The sequence below is a fragment of the Homalodisca vitripennis genome, chromosome 7, assembly GCF_021130785.1.
Source record: "Homalodisca vitripennis isolate AUS2020 chromosome 7, UT_GWSS_2.1, whole genome shotgun sequence".
Classification (NCBI taxonomy): Eukaryota; Metazoa; Arthropoda; class Insecta; order Hemiptera; family Cicadellidae; genus Homalodisca; species Homalodisca vitripennis.
The window spans coordinates 66,945,164-66,960,625 of NC_060213.1; positions in this window are offsets into that span (position 1 = coordinate 66,945,164).

Genomic DNA, 15,462 nt, shown 5'->3' on the forward strand with positions numbered 1-15,462 from the left:
GGAAACGAACCACGTTGGTAAATTTTATTTTAGTTCACTATAGCTACATTTTCGGATGTGATACTAACATTGAGTAGTCAAAAGTTCTTGTGTATAATGTCCTCACTGTTACAATATATAGGAAAAATTATTGAAAAAAAAAAAAATAGTTAGAGGTATCCATTTGAAATAATTGAAGGTCGATACTGCTTTTGAATATTGTAAAAGTAACAAAAAACAATAATTTATATTTTTTAACCTAAAAGAAGCTGAAAATCCTTGGAAGTTATATTGTGCCACAAGAAGGTATAAAATAGAAATAATACAAGGCATGATAAAATGGTAAATGTTATTTTATATTTAAAATATGTTATTTGCTTATATAATTTATGTACAGGATTAAATTTAAAAATGAAAAACATTGTTATTTTACTGTCTAAATACATTTAGACGCTGTATAGTCTATAATTCTTTTAAGTTATTCATATGGATCTCTTGTTCTTGCTATATATAGTATTATTAGTTCGTGTGGGAAAATAAATATTTACTTAACTCCAATTTATACTACATATTTTTTATAACTAAAATAAATACCTTTTTATTTTCTTTGCCAGAAATTATTTCATGTTCCATATAATCTTTGGGAACATTACTTGTCATTATTATAATACTTTTACTCTAATACGTAATTGATAAAGGATCTTTTACTTCCCTACGCACATCTAGTTTTGACTTAATCATAATTTAATTAATAGCAGATACCGACCGAAGTAATTACGTTACTTTTCTCACATGGAATAAATATAAGCAGTGGTATCCAATTGAAAACCATACTTAAAATGGTGTGGAAATGTTAAACATTTAACATCTATACTAATGTTATTAGTTATGTTACTTTATGTGAATGTTACATATACAGGGTGTCCAGCAACCATTCGAACAAACTTTTCCACATTGTTCAGCAGGCCAAAACTAACAAATAATGCAATATAACAGGTGTCCTATTTCACTTCGTTTAGCGTCTGTCTGTCTGTATGTGTTTTTTGGGAAAAACAATTACTACTCAAAAACCACTTAAGATACAGAATTCAAACTTAACAGTGATGTTAACCTAGTGTTGTTCCTTTTCAGTGAAAAAAATAAAACAAATATCTCATTGCATTTCAAAATCGCGGCCGTTCAAAATTTTCAATTTGTATTAGCTTTGAAACGGCTACTTTGGCAACAAATTCACCAGGATAACTTTTTTTAGCATATGTTATTACCAATTCAACAATGTTTGTTTCAAAAAGATTGAATAACAAATAACTGAGTTACAGCACCATACGTAAAAACAGGTTAAATCCATGCATTGCAAGTACATACAACAATGTAGTGGATTTTTACGAATAAACTTTTTAAGGTTCTTTATTAAAATATTGAACGATATTATAACCTGAAATTTAATATTTATTTTTTACATTTGTTTTAAGGTAAATTTAAAAAAAGTTCTTAACCAATTGTGAATCCTGGTTTTTAAATTTAAAAAAATGTTAATAGGGCTACGTTATGGTTGGGTATAGGGTTTTCTTACATGGCAAATGTGTGAAACAGCGTAAATAATTCCATGTGTTTGAAACATTTTATTGTACATGATATTTTTATTAAGAAATCAATAATTACATTAATGTAAAACTTTCATAATCTTTGCTCAAAGTGGCGTCCTTGTAACTCGTTGCCGATTCTGAAGCGTCGTAAGCATGATTCTCTCACCCCTTCAAAAGGATTACTGTCTTGAATAACTGCAGCAGCCTCAACAACTCTAGCTACTAGATCCATTTCATTCTGTATGGGAGTGGTATACACTAATTACTTCATGTGTCCCCACAAGTAAAAATCAATGGGTGTGAGGTCAGGTGACCGTGGAGGCTAAGGGACGGGACCTCCACGTCCAATCCAACGATCTCCATGCACTTCATTCAAAATGTTGTCTAGCAATCAGGGAAAAGTGGGCCGGTGCTCCATCGTGTTGGAACCACATTCTTTGTCTAGTTTCAATAGGTACATGCTACAACAGCTCAGGTAAGATTTCCCTCAAAAAAACTTCATAAGTATCTCCGTTCAGCCTGTTTGGTATAATGTGTGGCCCAATAAAATATCCGTCTACTATTCCAGCCCAGATATTGACAGAAAGTTTGTGCTGAAACTTACGTTGCACAATTTCATGAGGGTTATCTTCAGCCCATAAATGGCTGTTTCGGCTATTAAATATGCCATCTCGAGTAAATGACGCTTCGTCAATAAAGAGAACATACCTTAAAAAATTGGGTTCATTTGTGAAGGAACCAACGAGAGCAGTCTACCCTGAGAGGAAAATCTGCAGGTTCTAAGGCTTGTACTTTCTGATGTCTGTAAGGGCACAAACGTTCTTCATTTAACACTTTCCACACAGAACTTTTGCATACATCCAAATTATGGATTTTACCCGTTCTACAACATTATTTTTCAAATGTCCAGTTTCCCTAAGACGAATATGAACGGCACTGAAGACACTATGAAGCCTATCTGGAAAGCGCTCTCTGTACAATCTGCTAGCTAATCTGGCATTGCCTCCAGCAAGTCCGTACACAAAGTGAATATCAGCATACTCTTCAAAAGTAAAACCGTTCATATCGTACAAGAAACAAAGTAACAAAAGAAATTTAAATTAACAGGAAAAACTAACAGGAGTTACAAAGAAGAACAGAACATTCAAACAGTGGCAATCACGTTCAAAACATAGACTTGCTCAACAATGTCTTGATAGTTTGTTTATTAGTTTTTCTTCATTTAAAACGCCTAATTTGGTTGCTGATTGTTGGTCAGCTGTTTTCATGTAATATTATGCTATTGTTTTTTTAAGAGCATTGTGAATAGTTTGTTTCTTTTTTATTTGTGTGTGTGTGTGTGTGTGTGTGTGTGTGTGTGTGTGTGTGTGTGTGTGTGTGTGTGTGTGTGTGTGTGTGTGTGTGTGTGTGTGTGTGTAACACATTGATTACTGTAAATGGAAAAAAATGATAGTAATATTTTTTTTAGGTTATAATAATTGTTGAGTATTTTACGTCGGAGGACTATTGTGTTGTAACACATTGATCATTTTTTGGTATGAATGACGAATGGAAAAACTAACCTAAATGTTTAAAATATTAATGAATAGATATAAAGATAGCAAATGTTTGATGATGTATACGTGGTAGTGATATGTTTTTAATATAGTAATGTTAGAATATTTCGGAAATTTGCCATCGTTATATGTTAAGAATGGTAAAACACAACTTTTCGAGAATCCTACTGTAGGCAGTGATGGTTTGATGTACGATTGTGATTCTCGTACTTGTGGATGGTGCTCAGGACTTGCATCATGTGCAGTGACAACGCCTGGACTGGAATTCAAGCAGCTTTTTCGTATGTTTCAATTATTATCTTTCCCTTCTGTTATTCTTTCAGTTCTTTATTTTTGTATGTATACCTACTCTACCTAAAAAATAGTATAAATTACAATCGTCCAAACGTTCTGTTATACCTTTCGTAACATATAAACTACAAATTTTTGAAATCCTATTATCATTTCAAACCTTCCATCGATAATTACGAACTTTAAACAAAAAATAGTTGTGTAGTTCCCAGTACATTCTAGTTTTATTTTACTTATTAAAAAAGCAAGGTTTCAAAGTAAAAATTGAAACAAAATTATCGATTTCTACAAAAAATTAATAAATAAATAACATTTGCATTCATAATTTATCCATGGTAAATTATAGTAATTGCATCCTGTTTCTCTAACACTTGTTATACACTGTTTTGGACATCAGTGTTATTAAACTCCTTCTTCATACGCAGTTTTCAGAATTTCTAGGAATAAGAATGTAAGGTTAAATAAATGAGACTTGAAATCCTGTAAAACGTAATGAAACCACAATGAGCCAGAAATACATGCTTGGAATGACGATGAACAAAATCAATTAAAGTTGTTCCATAGACTGTAATTTTTATTGAGCCCAATGTTTTTACATAATGAAAACTTCCTAAATATGGTAACGGAGAATATTTTTAGCAAGCTCTTCATACCCTTGTGGGATAGTACGATATATGTCGTAATAGCAACAGCACCTTACAACAATGAATAAATGTAACACATATTATTACTGTACGGTAAATTAAATTTGTTAAAATAAACCAAAGTTTTCCAGGGAAAACAAAATATCTATGAGGGAAAGCAAACCACCTAAAGCACTCAATACAGATGCCTGTCGAATTTTCTTTAGGATATTTTTCTAAACTTTCAACATTATTATCCGGAACATATTTAACTTGTAAAAGAGTATGTTCAAACAAAATAAAAATGTTATGAACTATAAATGTGTATATATGAGTATAAATAAATAATATTCTTTCCTTATGTACTATAAATATGATCATGTAATTATTAGTTAACTATAATGAACGGATATTAACCATTTTCAATCCCTATTTATTGGTAGTCAATTCTATATCTCATTTCACCTTTGACAGATAGAACGACATGCAATCAGAAAGAAAATAAATATTTATATTACTCTGGAAAAAAGAGAAATTGTGCCAGCCTACTGAACGATAAAGTTTAATTACGCTCAGCCAAATTCTATTGGACATTCAACATCATATAAATCACTCTCGTATATTTGAAAATTAAGTTTATCGAACATTTTAAAGACTATAAATAAAATCGTTCATGAAAAACTGGCGGATGAAACTTCCCTAAACGCTCAACTAATAATTATAACATAAACAAGTTTACCACAAGCCATATGTTTATTCCACACATGTACGGGGTTTAAATGGAATTTAAAAAGGTAAGATTTACAATGAAAATCTTAAAATTGTGTTCCTCTCAAAATAGATTATGTTCTTCTAAACAGTACGTTTATATTCAATCAGGTTTTTGTTTGCCTTATTAATCTTATACGACTAAAAATAATTAATTGCTTTTTAATGAATGAATTGCACAGATAAAATTGGATTAAAAAACCAGAAGCAGGGAAGTTACATGGTTAGGCACTATTAATAAAAAAGTATAAATCCGAACTAAGCGGAATATATGAATACATGAAAATAGGTGTAAATCTTAGTATGAGCCTGGTGACTCATTGTTCCAACACAAAATGATTCCTAGAAAGGGAGGGAGTACTAAGTTTGCTTCACGAGCTGAAGAATGGTAGATCCAAGTTTGATATCTTCCAGGGATTGAACTTCCAAAAGATTCCTTTTCTTGTACGCCAGCGCTACGCAGTCAACGATACTTCAAAGGCCAGTTTTCTGGCTTCATGATAGGCATAAGGGTGCATCCTTATATAAATCGCATCTTTATAGAGTATCTTTGTCAAATGACTCTAGAAGTGGTCATGTCTACAAAGAAAGCAAACTACTCTCCTCAGGTTATCTCTGTCCCAGCCAGGCAAGGTCTCGACAAAAGCGGCATTGATTTTTTATACAGATTACTGCTAGATTGATACTGGAACCTTCGAATGTGTTCATTATAAACCCATGTTTTTACTCGCGCACAGCCTGGGAACTGCTACTTCCGCAGACTGGCTCAGGAGAGGCCCGACAATTACCAGTGATCCCACGGTGCCCCGGCAGCGGCAGTACAACTGAACGTCTCGTCGTGTGGAACGTGCGCAAGCATCTGTTGTTTATATTCCTTGCCTACCTCAGAATGATAATATTTTTGTTGGATACGACTAGAATTAAAGAATATATAAGGTTTTCTAAAAGTAATGTTATAAACCTTACCCTTATCATTATGTTATTATGTTATAAGGGAACCTTAGCATAGGGTTCCCTTATAATTGGGCTTTATGCCTGTAAGGGCTACCTTTTGCGGGAATTTATATATTTATAGTATATATTTTAATAGTAACAATTGTTAGTTGTAAGTAATTATTGTTTATTTATGAACTGTTTTAATCATGTGTAATTTGTTTCATTAAATTTGAAATTGAGTTTGTATTTTCCTGCAATAAAGAGAGTTTTCTATTCTATTCTATTCTATAAATTAAAACTTTTATTTACTAATTGCATCAAGTTACGATGGGTATGTTTAACAATGTAATAAAACGGATGCAATTAAATGCTTGCCTACAGTCACACAGAGAGAAACCGAAGCGTTATTTTAATTTGAAATAACTCAATAATGGATAAAACTGGATATTTTCTCTTTTACAAAGTTATTGTCTGTGAGCAGCTTTATCACGCACAAAAACCCAGTTGGATAGTTACTGTCTAAATGCTCTTTAATAATATTATATAAGACCTGAAAGAGTTGGTTTGTTTTAAAGTGATAGAATTATTTTGAAAACACAGTACCGGTACTTTACTGAAAGCATTTAAAAACTCAATAAAAGGTTTATTAGCCCATGGGTAAAATCCATTTTTATCCAGATCAATTACTTTATTTCAGAATTTGGTGGTACAAGAACGTGATTTTCTGGGTGGATATCAAAGTAATACCATGATTTGAAACTAATAATTTTAATATGATGCATGGCAATATGCATTTTAGGTAGGAATGAGTTTTAGTAAATTAATATGATTAATGGGAAAAGCAATGTTTTTCTAAATAAATCTAAACAAATCTTTCTAAATAAATAGCGAACGTAACTTCTGAAGAAACAAAAATTAAAATCGAAAAGAAATTAATCAAAGCATTTAAAGAACAAATTAGAAATGATGAAAAAGAACAAGAATTTATTCAAAAAATTAATCTACCTGTAACTTCTGCGAAGAAACGTTTTAAGTGATAATCAAAATTTGACGAATTTGGTTCCAGAATATTAAGAGTTTGAATTACCAAAATTACCATTTTGAACACCATTTAGACCTAGAATCATTGAAGAATCTATAATAGTTGAACTAATAAGTCCTGGAACATGTGATATAATAATTGGTGAAATTGGTAAAACATTTCTTCCTAGAGCAAAGGATGATAAGTTTGGTTTGTATTGGGATAGAAAAAAAAAGTTTTATAATTGGAAATTTACCCGTGAATTTTGAACATAATGATATAATTATAGAAGATAAAACATATAAAGGAACTCAAGGTTTAAAAAAAATTAAATGAAAAATGCCTTTATTTACAGAGGCGAAGTTAGGCCTTAAAAGTCCTCTCCACCACTTAACCTCTAAATAAAACAAACAAAGTAAAATATAATCATACCTATTACAACAAGAGGTATGGAGATTATTAACAAACAATGATGTTCCAAAAGATGATTTATATTCTGAAGAAGATTTGCAAATGTATACTGAAATTTTATGGAAATCTGAGTCCATTTACAAAAATCATGATCCATCAACTAAAAAACCTAAATCAAGTAGAGGTAAAAATATATAAATTGAATTGAACCAATTTGGGAAAAACGAATCGAAGGATTTGGTGTAAGAAAATGCAGTGAGAATAAGATTGAATACAGATATATCGATGATTTGACAAAACTTAATGGAATTATTAATTACATTTATGCTCAAGAAAAGGCTGAAAATAACAATGTTTTGAATAAAAAGAAATCGATTAAAGATTTTATTTCAAACAAACTTGATGAATTGATTGAAAAACATGATGGAATTAAATATTTAGAATGAATCTTGCCACAAATACGTTCTCCAATGTTAGGTAGTGGACTTTTAAACGATTGTATCAAGAATTTACCTTTAGAATTTCACGTACCAGGCTATCAATATCTGGGGCCTGAAAAAAGACTAAAAAGAAGAGATCCCGGTATAAATAAATCAGATCAAGCTGCGATAGAACACTATATGTTTTATGCAAAACATAGAGACACAAATTCCAGACATATTGTATATCAAAGTTTACAAGACAAGGCAATGGATCGATTTTTATCACAAGATGCTAGTTTAGGTAAGAGATTTCTCGCAATTTTTTTAAAGAGAAAACTAGGAATGGGAATCGAAGAGAACTTGAAATTTTAGCTACCCAAATGGAGAAACAATCTGTGAACGTAAATTTTAGTACTGACCAGAAAGAAAAAATAAATTCTGCCTTTAAAAAGAAAATAACTGTTAGTATTCAATTTAAAATAGATCAACTAAAAAATGGTGAAGATAAAATATTTTTAACGAATAGGCAATACAATAAACTAAAAAAACACAAGAAAAACGATAAAGGTGTGTGAATTTTTGTATAATCAGTTAAAATAACTTAAAATTAGTGGCCTTTTGAAAGATTTATTAGATTTTGGAGATGTTAGATTTATTAGTCCAGTTGTTAAAAATGTTGTTCCATGTGTTATAAAAGCTGCTCCAATTGTAAAAAAACGTGATTCCTATTGTTCGAAACATTTTAAATTGGTTAGATAAAGAGTTAGAAGATGTTACAGGGTTGGGATTAGACGAAAAAACTTTGAATTACGTGAAATCAAACCTTAAAAAAAATTAAAATCAAGCCATTAACATTCGGAGAGTGCAGAGGAAATCTGCAAAAACATTAAACATTTTAGAGGAATTTATGCGTGATACATTACTTGAAAAGATTAAGAAATTTGAATGTGGAATTTTGAATTTAGACTCGATTATGGAACGTGGAACGCATTGCATTTGTTATTATAAATTGCATATTATTTTGATTCATATAGAAGAATTAAGGACAAACCGCCGAGAGAATTGATTAAATATTTGAAAAAAATCAAGCGTCTACTAAAATGATTCTTAAATTCAAGACTATAAAGATCCCCAAATTTGTGTCCATCTACTGTATTTAATTTTGTTTTGAATGAATTGATTAATAGTAAAGATTGAAATGAGTTAGATAATAAGATTGAAAATTTATTACTAAACCTTCCAGATTCGGGTTTTATTGATGAAAAATTTAAAAGGAGAGTTCAAAAGAAATATTGTAAAGATGGAAAAAAATGTTGATACTGGAGCAAACAAGCTGTTTAATAATTTAATGACTCATATTGAAAAAGCTGATACTGATGCGATCAAAGAATTATTTTAGTTTGGTTAATAAAATAATAATTGTTGGTGTCCGACCTAGTATTGATAAACTTGATGTTGTTATTAAAGAACAAATATTGAAAACTCTAAAATTGTCAGAAAACATTGATATTATTGTTTTAACTGACCCGAATGTTAAAAATGCTTTAGATTTTAAGGAAAGAATAATTATCGGTGTTAGTAAGGAATTTTTCCGTTTGTAGTTATCGTAAAAGAGCAATTAGATGATCATATTAAAATGTTTGATGAAATGAACCAAAATTATGAGACTCATGAACTACATGTTAAAGATTTTACAACAGAAGTCTATGGAAACTTAGAAGACCGAAATAAAAGATCTATAGAAAATTGTAATGAAATTAATGAAAAGGTTATAAATATTGCTCAAAAAGAATAAACATTTTTACTTATCTGTAAGAAAAATTGAAGAAATCAATGCGCTTTTAAAAGAATACATTTCGTTTGTAGTTATGAATACAACTATTGATTATGAAAAAATATTACCTGGAAAAGATAAATAATGAACTTCGTGAAGTGACGAAATTTTCACACTTTCGCTCGACTTCTCGAGCAAAAGTATATGTAAATAGGGTTTTTGAAAGAGTTGAATAAAGTAGGCGATCTACACTATAAAGAATATAAGAAGATGATTGAATTAGAAGAAAATAATAAATATAGAATTTTAAATTTGAAGAAATTTAAAGATAAATTCAGGTTTACAATATTTTTAAAGTTCAAAAATTTTAAAGTAAACTTTCCGAACAGAGTTTTGACTGTTTTGGATGAATAAAAATTAAAGAATTGAATAAAAATGATAAATTACACTTGATTGTTACTGGAAAGAAGATAATAAAAAATAAAGAATGTGTTATAATTAACTTTGTATAATACAGATATTTCATTAAGATTGTGAAGATTTTCATTAAAACAGCTTTAGAAATTTGAAGCAAACATCTATAGATTCGGATATTTTTCATTCGTGATTTACAGATTAGCTTATGTTACATTGAACAAGAATTTATATTAAATTTCTGTTGCACCCAAAAGTGAGGTAGACTCGTCATATATATATATAGTTTTCCAGATTTAAGTGACACGACGGATTTTTCTGTACTCAATTTATCTCAATTTATACAATGTATATATATATATATATATGTATGTATAAATTGAGTACAGCAAAATCCGTTGTGTCACTTAAATCTGGAAAACTATATGGATGCCCAAGTAGCTGCACATCACTAACCGCAAATGGCGAGATTCTGGGGTGCAAGGGTTGATAGATAGGTCTAGTCTGTGGGAGATGACTGTAGGATGAGGAGTTCCCCAAGTGTTAAGAGTTCTTCCTAGCAAAAGGGGTTGCTTATTTCTTATTAGGGTATAACGTCAAGTATATTTCATGGAGATATATAGACGAAATACTTAAAGACAGTTTATACATTCTCATTCATTTTCGTTTTCAATATGTTTATGAATGAATCAAAATATTTAGCAACAACTAAGGGGTGGGTAACCTTATCAAGTCGCATAAATTACCTGGCTGCAACTGTTACTTCAAGCACTTTTTCACGCCTTCATATTTGGCAATGTAATTTATTTCCATTATTGTACCTGTGTTTTCATGTGTACGACAAAATCAATTTGAAACCTCAAAATACTAATATGAAATATAAAAGTATTTAAAAAGAGTAGTAGCAGTTAGTTACCCACAGTTTCACACGAAATTTCGAATGCTTCGCACTTGAATGTATGAATATGAGCACTTTTGGTTTGATGTAACTATATTTACGTCACTAATGTTGGTTTTGCGTTATTGCCACGATCAAGAAAATATGACCACAGTGTATAGTAAAGGCCATTTTTATTTAATATAGTTTTAGTTAAAACTATATTAAAATATTAAAACTAGAATATAAAATCCTATTGTGGGTTGGATATTTTGGGTGATTAAAGGTTTTAATGAATCTCTATATTGATTAAATTTTCAATTACTTTAATATATTTTTTTATACATTTTTTGAAAAATTATTTATGATTTTAGTCCATAAAACTGTATGTTTATAATTTTTTATAACTGTTGTTTAATCTTTACATTGTCTAATTAGTTTCTAATAATCACTTTATATTATATAAAGATCTGCTACACGTCTTTCTTTTGGTTGTAGTTTAGTTCCAGTCTTGTGGAGATGTCGCGGAAAACTGTCTTTTAGATCTAATCAAAATCAAATCAAATCATTTATTGTCAGGACACTACAATAGTGTATAACAACGTCAACAAGTTATAACATGTGAAACTAGTTAAAGAAGCATACTATTACTAGCATTGTAAAATTCATTTACACTATATATACACTTCTTAAGCAACATGTTTTTATGGAGGTTTCAAACCTAGGCCTAGATAATATTTTTATATGTTCAGGTAAAGGTTGTACAATTTGATTCCCAGATACCTAAAGCTACTTTGCGTGCTTGTGTATTTACACTTCATCAGCAACAGATCATTCCTACTTCTCGTAAAATAGTTATGGTTATCACTAAGGCTAACAAGGTCATTCAAGTTATCTTTAACATACATCAAAACACTTAATATATAAACGGATGGCAGGGTTAAAATATTAAACTTTGCAAACCAAGCTTTACAGTGATCTCTGTTAGATACACCGGCAAACAATCTAATACTTCATATTTTATAAAAAAGTCCACCAACAACGACACTAGTTTTTGTTTCGTTTTAAACTGAAAAATATTTTTAATATTTCAGAATATTTAAAACTGGAATTGTTACATTGGTTTAAAACCACAGTCCAGCAAACTTTCATCTAACATAATTCTTGCCGATGGCTACAAACTGAGTCTTCGGAGTCTAATTCTGACCATCTTATGTTCTAGGACATTTTGTAAGGTACATAAGTACTTACCTAATGGTTGAAAAGAGTGGTTATTCCTTATACGTTCTCACTCACTATACATTTAAAGAAATTTAAAATAATAAACAAAGCTTACAGAGAATAGTTGGTTACATTTGACAGGCTCATTTATTTCGTATTACACAATTTTAGAGACAAAGGTGGGATTTTTTCTAATTTAAAGGGCGGCGGGTGTATCCCGGAGGTATTTTCGAAATAAAAACAGGCTTATACTCATCCCAGGAGCCATAAAAATGTTCACGTAAAATATCAGAACAATTGGTTGAGTAGTTCAGTGAAAAAAAAACAAACAAACCAGATGGTCTAAGATGAATACTCAAAAATTCATTACTTACAGGAATTTTTCTAGGTTTGACCCTGATTTAGCAGTTACTCGTATGTGAGAAATTAACTGGGATAAGGCTTATTGAATTAACGATGTGGATGAGGTGGAGAAATTCATCACAAGCCATATCAAGTCTGTATATGATGAACTGGCAACATTAGTATGAAAACGGGTGATAAAGCAAAGAGCTCCGTGGAGAACTGACCAAATAAAGCAACTAACCATTAAAAAAACATGTTAAAGAAGATTTACAGTGCAAGTTGTGACCGTACAGACTGGAAAAACTATTCACATTTAAGAAACAGACTAAAGGGTTTGATAAGGAAGGCGAAAAAAATTTCTTTGCACAGAATATTTTTGAAAATACCTCTACCAAAGAGTTTTGGAATTGCCTTAAAAGAGGCAATGTTATTAAGAAAGGAGAAATCATCAAACATTCCATCTAACATTGAAATTGAAGAAGCTAATAAATATTTTGCTGATATGGGGAACAACGGAATGGTTGATGATGAATTGTTGAGGTTTTACAAATCAAACTCTTTGCAAGAAAATTATGACACATTTAGGTTTAGTAGGGTGTCCGAAGACGAGGTTATGCTTACTATGAATAGCATCAAATCAGAAAAACAGCTAGCTTATATGCCCTAAAAAGCATGACCCATTTAGTAAATTTGAGTTTGGACACTCAAAGCTTCCATACAAATTGGAAGATGAGTATTTTACACTCTTTACCTAAGGTCATCACACCCCCATCTACTGTGCAGAATGTAAGACCAATTTTTGTTTTGCCTGCAATGTCTAAAATAATTGAAAAATTGTTATCAAACAGATGAATCAGTTCATAATATCAGAGAATATTATGCCAAACCTTCAGTCTGGTTTTCGCCAAAATCACAGCACCTGTACAGCTTTTATGAATTTGTTTGAGGATTCATTTAGAGCTAAAGATAGAGGAAAATATAGTTCTTTTGTTCTTTTGGATTATTCACAAGCCTTCGACTCTATAAACCACGAATTATTGATTGCAAAATTGAATTCTTATGAGTTTGATCAAGATGTTCGAAATTGGTTGAAATCTTATCTCCAAGAACGACTGCAGGTTACAAAATTGGGAAATGAGTTTTCCAGTCCCCTTTTCATACTGCGAGGCGTGCCTCAAGGTAGTTGCTTGGGTCCAATACTGTTTGAACTGTACACGTTTGATCTGCCGAGGTGTGTAAGACACTGCACAGCTCACCTTTATGTAGACGACTGCCAGTTACATTTGTCCTATGATAATGAAGCATCAAACACAGCTATCCTACAAATAAATTCTGATCTGCTGAATATCTCTGACTTGTCTCAGAAAAATGGCCTAAAGTTAACCATAGGCAAATGTAACGTGCTTCACACAGATCCAGAAGCTCTGATGCAGTCCCTCAGTGAACGTGGTTTGAGTGTTGAGCTCGGCGGCGGGAGGTTGGCAGTGAAAAATTGCGTTAAAACTCTTGCTTGACAGCAATCTCACCTTCTCTAAGCACGTAACATGTAGTGTTCAGCGGGCTGTAGGTCGTTTGAAAGGGCTGCACAGATACCGAGCACTACTGCCAGAGTGTGCCAAGATGCAGATCATGCAGTCAATCGACTTACTGTATATGTATTTATCTACTGCTATCCTGCATACCGAAATAGTATTACAAAGGAGGACGCTAGCAGAACTCAAAGAATGCAAAATTCTTCCATAAGATTTATCTTCAGCCTCAGTAAATTTGATGACGTGTCCCCTTCTCGAAAAGATTCTAATATCATCGCAATGCAGGACGTGTGCAGAATGATGACCTGCTGCATGGTCCAAAAGGCACTAACAACCGGGGAATCCGAGTATCTCAGCGAGAGACTCCTTCGTCGGGAGGATGTGTCTGAGCGCAGCACACAGCAACGTATATTGCTCCACTTCCCGTTGGGCGAAAAGGTTTTTACTATTTCGGTCCGACCGTGTTCAACGGTCTCCCTATTAACCTCAAACAAATTAGGTCTATTCCTAATTGAATCGTGAATTGTAAAAACCCCATAACTGACATTTTGGTTAAAATGGTTTTTTTACATATTTGGATAGAATGAATGCAGATGCAAGTTTTAGTGTAAAAGCAACATATCTGATATACCCACAACACATTGAAAAATGGCCTTGAATTATGTGTTTGTTGGAAAAACCACACAAGTAACACTACTTAATGTTGTTTTTACAACAAAGCAGTTCGTGGTACTGTAAAATCAGCTGTTTTAATGTATTGCTTTTATGTTTTTGAAGTAACATTGTTGTTGATGTGTTGTTAACCTAACCTCTAGCTGTTTTCTATGAAGAATAAGCAATATGATTGATTCGATAGATAGTGAAATGAACACTAATGAAGTGTTGAAAAGAAAACGAGGCAAAGAAATGTTATTAAACATAAAAGGTTGAAAGGTGAAGAGTACATAACAAAGAAAGGAAACCTTGTGCCGAAGGCCACTATTGGACCAGATTGCAAGTAACACAGTTGCTGGACTTTGTTTTGACTACATGATGTGTGTTCAGCTGCCTGACATACCATTTCAGGATGTATTTTATCTTAGACAGTTAACAGTAAATGTTTTTTGTGTGACCAACTTAAAAGACAGTAGCTCTAAACTATATGTTTATCACGAAGGCACATAAAGGGCCAAATGAAGTGATTTCCTTCATTCATGACTACATTCAAAATGAATTAAGAGGAAATACTAAAATTCTGTATTTTTCTCTGACAATTGTGGAGGTCAGAATAAGAACCATACTTTGGTCAAGTATTTTAATGCTCTGGTTGAAATGGGTATGTTTGAAAAAATTGAACAGTTTATCCTTTGCGGGGCTATTCTTTTTTGCCTTGCGACCGAGCATTCGGAACAATAAAAAGAGCAATGAAAAGAGTTGATAGAATATACATAATAAGAGAACGAACCGAAATCATTGTAAACTCTTCCCCATTGTTTACAGTAAACTTGGTTGAAAAAGAAAATTTACTCGATTTAAAAAATTGGTGGCAAGCTTACTACAAGCAATCATGTATGTCTGACCGCTCTTATGGACGCAATGTGCCGAAACATGACAACGTTCATTTTAAGATCTCCAAGTTCAACCACTTTCTGCACACAAAAGAACAGAAAGGGAAGGTACTGTGTAATGAATTTATTGGGGGAGTTATTCCTAATGAAGTTTTCACC